Below are 11,285 nucleotides of genomic sequence, written 5' to 3'. Positions count from 1 at the left end.
TTTTTCCAAGTCCTATATCCTTATGAGGCAGTGTCATTCTTTCTGTTGGAAGCATAGAATTCATTGTGATTTCTTTTTATTTTTAATTGTGAAAATTCCATACAGAGGGGTTACAATTACATGAGCAAGGTAATGAGTACATTTCTTATCAAGCATTGTTGCCTCCTCCTTTGTTTCCCCTTCCCATCCCTTCCCAGGGTCCCCCACCACCCCCCCTCATTTGGGTTTTATAAATATAAAATACATATACGATGAAGTGTTCATCTTTTGATAAATGCATACACCCATATAGCCACTATTTCAAATATCTTTCACTCCAAATTTCCACATATCCACAAGCAAACACTGCTGCTACTTCTACCAGCATGTTTTGTTATTCAAGAATTTATATAGGTAGAATCATTTGGTAGGTGTTGTTTTGTTGACTGGCAGTATATGTCTCCTCTGATTTATTAATTCCCTTTATAGACTTAAATACTAAATCTGTGAAAACTTCATTGTGAACTGAGGGTCACTGCAAAAAGCTGGGATGAAAACCATTTGGCATGACACAGACTTGCCTCTAATAGGAGATCTTCTTTGGGATTTACAGGCCATCCATCCCAGTCCCTTTGCTAAGCAGAGGGTAATCAACTAATTCTAAAACTGGTGGGATCTAACCCCTAGGAACAAACTGTTCTCATTTAAAAATATGTAAAACAGGGGCTGGGAAGGGAAGGTGGCTCAGTGGTAGAGCACTTGCCTTGTGAGGCCCTGGGTTTGATCCTTCTGCACCACATAAACAGAAAAGGTTGGGAGTGGTGCTGTGGCTCAAGTGGTAGAACGCCAGCCTTGAGCTGAAGAGCTGGGGGACAGCACCCAGGCCCAGAGTTCAGGCCCAGGACCAACAAAAAAAAATGTAAAACAAGGTAACATTTTGCAATTTTTGTATCTGAATATATTGTCATTAAATACGCACCTTGTCTTGTATCAAAATTATTTACTGAATGTATAAAACCTTCCAAGGGATACAGAGAGAAAAATTGCAAATAACAACAAAACACAGGGGAAAAAAACAGCTAAAATACAGTAATGAATGGAAAGGATAGGATGGAGACAAAAAAACAAATTCATTAGGTGTGCGGACAAAGCTTAGTGGCACAGCACTTGCCTGGAAGGTGGGTGGGATGGCTTTTGGAAGATCCACTTATTACCAAAGACACTGTACACTCCTTGGCCCTTGAGTCAGGAAAAAGTGTAGCTATGCTGGACTCTTGTGGACATGCACGGCAGGGAATGGTGTGTGTGTGTGTGTGTGTGTGTGTGTGTGTGTGTGTGTGTGTGTGTGTGTGTGTGTGTGTGTGTGTTTGTGCGTGCGCGCACATGCGTGTGGTGGGTTTTGGAGAAGATAAGAGAGCATAAGGAGACTACCTCAATTTCTGCCCAATAGAAGTGGGAGGATAGAATCACTGATGTTCCAGAAGCTAAGAAAGGAAAAATGTAAATTATTTTCTTTACGCATGTGGTTTGCACAACATCCTCCAACGTGAGACTCCCACTCAGGTCCTAAAGTTGGAAAAATCTGGGAGTGTAGGAAAGGGGAATAGGGCAACAAGGTTTGACACGGTATGGTACGTATCAACACCAGCAAACCAACTCCTAAAGGGGGACACTACTAAGATAGTCACTAGCTTTATTCCAGTCATGGGTATTATGAACCTGTAATTAATGACATTTGTATAAAGTTCAGAGATGTATTTCACATGTAACTCCCAAAGGAAGAGTTAAGTGAAGGTAATTGAAGGGCCCATAAGAACTCCCTACCACAAGGTAACCTACTCCCAAGGTAACTGAAATTCATTTTATTTCACTGCTTCAGAACCCATCAACCTGTAATTATCTCACCGTAACCACAGAAGCAGTTACAGCATAGTACAGAAATTTAGGGGGAAAAAGGAGATTCCTCCCTCTCCAAGGACACCCTTGACCTGAAAAATCTGGATCAAGTTAGGGGGATTTAGATGGATGTTACTCTGTCCAGTTTCCTGAAGTCTGGGATTCTCTTGATCACTCTGGTCCTCTCCACAAATTACTCATGTGACTTAGTAACAGTTCAGAATAACACTTACTGGGAATGTAATCACATGGCAAGTATAGAGCCAGGCCTTTCCTTTATATGCATTAACGTGTCATTAATCCACACAACACTCTACAACATCATCTTTATTATTTTATGGAAACTCTTAAGGAAACTTAGGTACATGTCTAACTTCCAAATCCAAAACTAGTAAGTATGAAAGCTGAAATTCAAACCCAAGCATCCTTAACTGGTAGGTTATAGTCTTTTTGCTTATAGTCAAAGTCACAATGCCCCCAAAGAGCTCACAAAATTCAAGACTCTTCTCTCACTCCTGTAGCCAAAATCCCTCAAAGGTTCCATATCAATTTCCAAAAATTCCAGCTTGCACACACAAATAACAATCCTCACCATTCCACCCTTTCTTGCTTTCTAGGTTCACCTCCACCCCAACTCACATTCCAACTTCAGCCACTTGTCATTCTTCAGACATGCCAGACGCTTTCATACCCCTAACAACTTCTACCAGTCTGGAAAATTCCCTTCCTGACCTCCATTTCTCTACCTTCAATGTTCAACTCAGCTCTTTCCGGAATTTGCCATGCCCTGCCATATAAGCTTCTTTTCCTCTGTGCTCCCAGACTTCTGTAAATTACAGCAATTCCTGTAACATACTGCACTCATAACACCATGCTGAAACTACCTGTTTATCTACTTATTCTTCTGTGAGCTTCTTTGGGACACAATGTCATAGGGTCTCTTATTCTAGCTCCCAGAAGAATACATGTGCAGATGACCCTCAATGGATGTGTATAGAACAGATGAATTAAAAGAAACTATTTATCTAATGGAGGATAATCATTTTGTGGAAGAAAGAGGAAACATGACTGGCAGAGTCTGCAATGATTTCAGTAAGGATGGCATCTGAATTGCTGTTCATGAGAAGGTAGTTATATTAGGGTGTCCCAGAGAAACAGAAACCATATGGGGGAAGATTATGAGGAATTGGCTTATGTGACTATGGAGACTAAGAAGTCCCATGATCTCTGGTCTACAAATTGGAGAGCCAGAAAAGAAGGCAGTGTAATTTGGGAACAAGCCCAAAGGCCTGAGACTCATAACTGAGAGTATGAGTTCTAGTTGAAGACCAAGGGCTAAAAAACTGGAAGACAGTATGTGTCCCAATCAAGTAAAAGGGAAGTATGTCTCATCGGTCATTGTGATCCATTCAGATGCTCCACAGGTTTCACAATGCTGACCCTCATTGGAGAGGGCAATTCACTTAGTTTATAGACCCAAATCTCTCCCAGAACTACCCTTACAGATATATCAGAAAATGCGGCTTAACTAGTTATCTGGGCATCCTGGGGCCCATTCAGCTTGGATCAATGCTTACATGGAGAGGATGTCCCAAAAGGAAAATGTCTCAGGAAAGCCACTAGAAGAAAGTTATGGGGTACAACAAATAGACCTGTGTGAGTAGAACACAGGGATGATGCATAGATGAAAATAGCACAGGGGTAATCAGATTAAAAAAGGAAGTGACTCCAGACCATAATATCCATTTTTAAGTAATTTTCAACGCAGAATCTTACTTCTGTAAATCACATTTTCAGCTCCCCAATCTTTTATTTGTGTTTGTCCTCACTGATTCGTACCTGGCCCCCAATAAACTACACCAAAAATACATCAATGTGTATAGGTGAGAGTGTAGCCAAAGGAGAGAAATAGGAAAAGGAGAATAAGGGAAAACTGCTCTAAATTGTATGATCAATAGAATGAATGCATTCATACGTATCAGAACAGGGATTGTGTCATCAGAAGCTTGATTATTCCTGCATTTATTTTTAACATTATCACTTTTTATGATTGATGTTTTTCCTGCTGACTAATTTAGGATAGAGAAACAGAGATCATTTTAGAAAGGAAGTCTCTGCCCCACCCCCAGCTCTGAACTGCATCTACTAAGTCACTGGCATTGCTAATTAGTGATATTTGCAGGTACTGTATTGGATATAGGCTGCATTATACAAAAACAAGAATCAACTAGCAACCGTTCATTCATTATGCTCCGTTTCACATGCTAACTCAATTACTTACTGCACACCTGCTATAAGAAAAATTTTACTCTTGACACAAAAAGGAATGATGAACCAATGATTCAGGTACTATAAGAATGTACACTGTAGGTAAACCAAATCTGTACATAAAAAAATGAAATTGAATGTGATGAATTGTGTGAAAAATGGAGCATGGAGAGAAAATGGAGGCATTCATTAACTCAACAGAAGAAATGGGAGGAGGGTTCATGGTAAGGCCAATAAGAACCATTAAGTTTCACTGAGTTTGTTTTTTATCATTTTTTAAATTTTTCTTTAAATTGTTAAAGATAGCCTATGTTCATTATAAAAAAGATAAATAAAACCACAAAAAATATTGTATTTTTGTATGTGCCCTTTATTTAGAAGAGACTACACTGTTCATACTTTTCAACACTGCTTTTAACATAACAATACATTACAAGCATCTTTTCATTCTGTTTACTATTTTACAACTGATATTTACATACATCTGAATAGGTGTATATCATGATTTTAAAACTGAATTGAAAAAAAATAAAATAAAACTGAATTGATTTAATTAATTTAATAAAGTATGATAAATTTTTTAAAAAGTTTTTTAAAAAATACCATGGGCTACAAGTATAACTCAAATGGTAGAGCACCAGCTGAGCAAGAAAAATCCCAATACCAGCAAAAATAATCATTAAAGCATACACAGAGCCACGGAGCTCAGTTGTACAGCACCACCTAGCATGCACAAGGCTCTAGCTTTGATCCCCAGCACTGGAGAAGAAAAAAAATAGTAAAAGCACATTTTGCCTTGCTCATCCCTCTAACTGTCTTAAGTTTAATAAGAAGCAGACACTACTACCAGCTTTTTGTGATCCTTCCATTTTTTTTGTGACCATTCTATAAATGTTCCAGAAACATACAAGTACATATATGTTTTTCTTTTTAAGTGGTAAAAATGCACACAATTTTTGTACCTTACTTTTTTCTTTGCAATCAGTCAAAACATATACCTACTGCTTTTAGTGGCAGAGTGTTCTACTGTGTGGATGGCTATACAATACTGCATTCATTTAGTCCCTTTAAATGAACATTTGAAATATTTCCATAACCTTTAAGTGTAAATGTGCATATAGCTGTGTGTGTAACTCTATAGGAAAAATTGCTAGAGAAGCTGGGTACCAGTGGCTCAAGTCTATAAACCTACCTACTAAGGAGAACTGAAAATCATAGTTTGGAGGCAGCCTTAATACAAAAGTCGGGGAGACTATTATCTCCAAAATAACTACAAAAAGTACAGAACTGGAAACATAGTTCAACTGTGTCAGTCATAGCAACAAAACTGAGCAAGAAAACAGAGTACCAATGGCTCAAACCTGTAATACTAGCTACGCAGAGGAAGCTGAGACTTGATGATGGTGGTTTGAAGCCAGCCCAGGCAGAAAAGTTTCCATGAGACTCATCTCCAATTAGCCACTCAAAAACCCAAAGTGGAGCTGTGGTTCAAAGTGGTAGAGTGCTAGCCTTGAGCAAGAGCTCAGGGACAGCACCCAGGCTCTGAGTTCAAAGCCCACAGGTGACAAAATTAAAAAAAAGACTGAGCAAGAATGTGAGGCCCTGAGTTCAAGCACTAGTACTAGGACACACAAACTGCAGAGAAGGAAATTTGAGGGCAAAAAGGTATGTATATATTTTTAAATTCAATAGATGACTACCACAGTGCCCTTCATATAGGTAGCCCTAATTTCCACTACTGCTAACCACAAATGAAAATGTCTATGGCTTTACCTGTGGCTGCCCAGCAGATACTGCTCCACATCTCTCTCCTAACCCCTACTACCACATGCACATACAGTGCACATGAATGAGATCAAGTTCTGGCCAATTAAAGAAAATATGAATGAGTATGGAGATTATCTGTTTCACATCCAGGCCAAGGTAACTGAGAAGGAAGGTACATCCTCCACTCTGTTTTGCAATTCTACCAGAAAGGAACATAAGAGTTCAAGGCCCTAGGGACTGGCAATGTCATAAGATTGAAGGAACTCGGGTGTCTGAACTACCATAAAGAGAAAAAATGTCTATTGTCTAATATACCATGACACTCTCAGGACATGCTAGGGAACGCTGTTCAAGTACTTCAATGTCAATTTTCAATGTTAACTATGACACTGCTCTTAAGAAAGTATTTCCTGGATTACTAACAGTTGCTTTTTTCTAAGCTAGATTTGCTATTGATTTATCAAATATGTTTGCCATGCCTGTGGTTTTTTTCTTTCATTATTTAAAGTGACATATTTTATCATTACTTGCCAAAGTTGGAATAACCTCACATTTCTAAAATAAACTATTTCATTTCTATGTTTTACTTTTATATGCTGTTGAATGTTCAGGAATAGCCAGAACAAAATAATAGATTGGAAAATTTCTTAAGCATGATTTATAAATTCTAAATTCCAACTGAAGAAATAAAAAGTATAATAGACTCTTACAAAGAACAAATTTGTGATTTGGAAAGCAAGTTAGTATCACACTGTCTAAAAATAAATAAATAAGAATAGAAACCCAAATGAAAAGAGAATGAGAGGGCAAGTCTAGGAAGTCTAACTGGAAATAAAAAGAAGTTCCAGTGAGAGAAGCCCACACTGGAAAAGTATTCTAGACCATACTGGAAAACCTGATCATCAAAACACAATATAAGTAAACTTCTCTCAGGAGGAGACAAGAGTTAATAGGTCCAAAGGACTCAGTATCCTAGATATACCCTAGAGAAATTTCTGAGCTTTAAGAATATAGAAAAACCATAAGATTTCACAAAAGTTACATACAAACAAAACAGGGATGAGGCTATCACTGAAGGACTAAGAAGAAAGGGTGAAGTTTTGGTGTGAACTTGGCAACTGACCTAAGATGGTGACAATACTTAGCTTCTAAGCTAGGCTGGAAAATAAATTTAACATAATCCATAGAAGAATCTTGCACATAGTTCAAGTCCCTATACTTGCATCTATATCAGTGAGTTGATTATTTTGCAGACTTTTGAGAGAGCAAAAGTCTGAATCCTCCCCTAGAACTCAATGGAGAACAGGTCTAAAAAACTGTATAATAAGCCTACCCTGACACCTCAAATAGGAGCTGAGTCCCATATAAATAAAAGTGAATTGATGGATAGGAGTCTCCTTAACAAAGAGAACCAGTGGTTATTGGTAATGAAAATGTTGTAGGCTGTCATGAGAAATGGACTCATCAGTGAGTCCATTATCTCCAAAAAATCAATGGAGCCAGTCACTGGTGGCTCATGCCTGTAAGCCTAGCTACTCAAGAGGCTAAGATCTGAGGATCATGGTTCAAGGCCAGCCTGGGCAGAAAAGTCCATGAGACTCTTATCTCCAATAAACCACTCAGAAAACCGGAAGTGGCACAGTGGCTCAAGTGGTAGAGTGCTTACCTTGAGCTGAAGAGAGGAGGGACAGCTCCTAGGCCCAGAGTTCAAGCCCCATGACAAAAAAAAAAGTTAATGGAATGAAAAAATTCTACCCATCATCCAAGACCTTCCAAAATGTGACACTGAGGCTTGTCCTCAAAATATTATTTCATTCACACACCAAGTGTTGTCTGACCACATGTATTCTGTGTCAAAAATCACACTGTGGATCTAACTGTATAAAAGACACATCAGGTCTTAACCTCCAAATATTTTCATACAAGAATCATCTGAGCTTCCATGACCCAAATTGGAATGTCTATACAACATAGGAAACTGATTATGTTGTCTCACTTGTGCGTAAAGCTCACTTACAACATGCCTTCCAGTCTCCCTCTACTAAGCCACTTTAACCCAATTACACAAAAAATTAAAAGGTTGACAGTTTTAATGTTGCTAGTTACACAAAATTGAATATTTGAGCTTAATTTAGTCATTTGGGAGTTTTTTTGGAGGGGGGTTGGTTGTTTTTTTGTCATGGGCCTGAACTCTGGGCCTGGGTGCTATCCCTCAGCTCTTCAGCTCAACGCTAGCATTCTACCACTTGAGCCACAATGCCACTTCCAGCTTTTTCTGCTTATGTGGTGCTGAGGAATCAAACTCAGGGCCTCATGCATGCAAGGCAAGAACTCTACCACTGAGCCACTATTCAGATCTACTATGAGTCTTTAAAAGCCCAAAGACTGCATTTTTATTACAATTTTTCTGACCCCTAACCTTTGAGGTACTTTATACATTTTGTTTTCTAAATGGGTTAATAATACTATCCACAATCACCTTCCCAGCCCCAATTTTTTTTTTTGTCGGTCGTGGGGCCCACTTCCAGCTTTTTCTGCTTATGTGGTGCTGAGGAATCAACCCAGGGCCTCATGCATGCAAGGCAAGCACTCTACCACTGAGCCACCTTCCTAGCCCAGTCATTTGTTTTTATAATTTTGTGAATCTAAAGTTAGCCTAACAATTCGGTAGAACTCAAGATAAATACTTCATTTCTCTGTGCTAACACTATCTTTTGGAGAAAATAGAAAATATCACATCTTTCACCTTACAGCAATTGATTCTTTCTTCAGCTACATCCGAGATATTTGACTTCTGAAAGTTAACATGTACTTACTAAGCACTTTGCACCAACTAGAAATATTTTGAATGTTCCTCTCTATCTTCTGATTAAAATATTCCTTAGTCTCCTTTCCCATCTTCATAAAGAAACTTATTTCCTCATCTAGAAATAAATGCAATAATGAATGTAGTAGGCTGAATGGAAAGCCGGAGCTCTGATATGTCTACAAAGGTCTTTACAGATAACACTGTTAAGGATCTTCAGATGAAAGGATTCTGGATTTACCATAGTGGACCTAAATCCAATGACAAGTAGATTTCTTTAAAGTCCATTCTTATTAGAGAAAAGCAGAAAGAGATTTGAGGCAGACTGAAGAGATGACATTGAAGAGAAACCAAGAAGGCAGAGAACAGAGTGAGAAGGCCGTAAGACAATGGATTCCAACCGCTAAGGAAGTTCAATCTTGCCAACACCTTGATTGTAGACTTCTGAATTCTGTAACTGCAAATAAATTTCCATTGGAGTGTTTTGTTGTAGCAACCATAGGAAACTAACACAATGAATATATGCATTTTTGGGAGAGACCAAGGATTCAAGTCCCAGTCGTTATTTAGGGACTATTTACCTTACTTTAGCAAGTCTGTGAACTTCTCAGAGCCTCCAAATGTGTACCACTATCCTACAGAATTCTTGAAAAGAATCAAATGAGATCATGTACAGGTGGATAGTCAGAGTATTGTAAAATCTTACACAAATATGAACTATTATTCTTAAACTTTACCTGGAATTTCAAATGAGGTTTACAGCCTGAGTTTGTTATTTAAGCTCATTTCCTGAAACCCTTTACATAGCTCAATACTTGTCTAATTTCAGCAGTGCCAACATCATATCAATTCTTTTTTTTTCTTTTTGTCAGTCATTGGGCTTGAACTCCGGGTCTGGGCGCTGTCCCTCAGCTCTTCAGCTCAAGGCTAGTGCTCTACCACTTGAGCCACAGCACCACTTTCAGTTTTCTGGTGGTTAATTGGAGATAAGAGTCTCACAGACTTTCCTGACCAGGCTGGCTTTGAACCATGATCCTCAGATCTTAGCCTCTTGAGTAGCTAGGATTACAGGCATGAGCCACCAATGCCCAGTTATCCTATCAATTCTTAATAGAATTAGACTGTCCTAATGTATACAGCATTTCTTTAATATTAGAATTTAATGAAGAGGCTCTAATTAACCTTATCAGCCCTGCACTTCCTTTGACATCCTTTACTACCATCACATATTAATTTTAGCAATTTTAATTGGTTTATTACTCTCATGTATATTAACTAGTTTAAACAGTTTCCTTGCAATCCTTTACTACCATCACATATTAATTTTAGCAAAGAGATCATTTAATTGGTTTATTACTCTCATGTATATTAACTAGTTTAAACAATTTCCTTGCAATAATATATGTGAACTCACATAACCATAATTCTGTAATTGACCTTAATTATTCCATACTGATTTTTTCTCAGCTAAGAATGAGCCATCGATAACTTCTTCCTCCTATTTCTGGTTTTCCCCAACAGGTGGGTCCTGATCTACTGTTGGACCTAGTTCTTCTTTCCTGAAACTAAATTTGTTTATAAAATATAACCACAAACTAAGAATATTAGTTCCATAAAAATTAATTTCACAACTCTAAAATTTCATTTTGTCGGGGCTTGGAAGGTGGCCCAGTGGTAGAGTGCTTGCGTTGCACGCATGAGGCCCTGGGTTCGATTCCCCAGCACCACATAAGCAGGAAAACAAAGCCAGAAGTGGCGCTGTGGCTCAAGTGGTAGAGCACTAGCCCTGAGCTGAAGAGCTGAGGGACAGTGCCCAGGCCCAGAGTTCAGGCCCACGACTGGACCAAAAAAAAAAAAATTTCATTTTGTCCATGTACACATAAAGTATGCATTTATAGTTTCTAGAGAATTTTCTCGCTACTATATCATAAGAAACATTACCAAACTTATTAAAGGCTGGGCTACTGCAAGCTTCAAATTTCTTCAGGACAATGATGTTCAACATTTAAAATAAAGAAATGGCATGCTGATGAATGTCATTTTATACCAAAACTTATTTTCTTGTGCCTTAATCATTCATATTTATATTAGAGATGCGACACTGAAATTTCCCTTAGATATATACAACACAGAGCATCAGAAAAAAAATTTATTCATTGAAATTTTGACTCTTCTGAATAATTCGTTCTAGAAAGAAGTTACATCAAGGAAAACTTGAATGGACTTTGAGATTTACAAATAATCATAACTGTTATCATCAACAGCATACACCCATAAGTATCTTCATAAGAAGATACTTATCATAAGAAACCTTGTTTTAATAGACTTAACTTCACTGCCTTTCCATAAGTAGTAATTAAATCACTTCTAAAATGTGAATCTGGTCATCAGAATTACCATAAAAAGTTTCAAATCAAAATTCATACTTAGAAAATCCATAGCTGGGGGCTGGGAAGGTGGCTCAGTGCTAAAGCGCTTGCCTTGCATGCCTGAGGCCCTGGGTTCGATTCCTCAGCACCACATAAGCAAAAAGAAAAAAGCCGGAAGTGGCGCTGTGGCTCAAGTGATA

At 38.2% G+C, this 11,285-nt stretch overlaps 1 long non-coding RNA gene across 1 annotated transcript in view; it reads right to left on the bottom strand.

Annotated features, from left to right (window-relative positions):
- The window catches only part of LOC105990790, a 37,049-nt gene that overhangs the window by 14,238 nt on the left and 11,526 nt on the right, over positions 1-11,285 (bottom strand). Inside the window, exon 2 of the long non-coding RNA XR_001175331.1 lies at positions 9,298-9,361. This is a non-coding gene — a long non-coding RNA (uncharacterized LOC105990790). The remainder of the gene's footprint in view (positions 1-9,297; positions 9,362-11,285) is intronic.

The sequence above is a fragment of the Dipodomys ordii genome, unplaced genomic scaffold (assembly GCF_000151885.1).
Source record: "Dipodomys ordii isolate 6190 unplaced genomic scaffold, Dord_2.0 Scaffold67, whole genome shotgun sequence".
Taxonomy (NCBI): Eukaryota; Metazoa; Chordata; class Mammalia; order Rodentia; family Heteromyidae; genus Dipodomys; species Dipodomys ordii.
The sequence above is the reverse complement of the archived record's forward strand: the minus strand, read 5'-3'. Positions and strand labels throughout refer to the sequence as shown.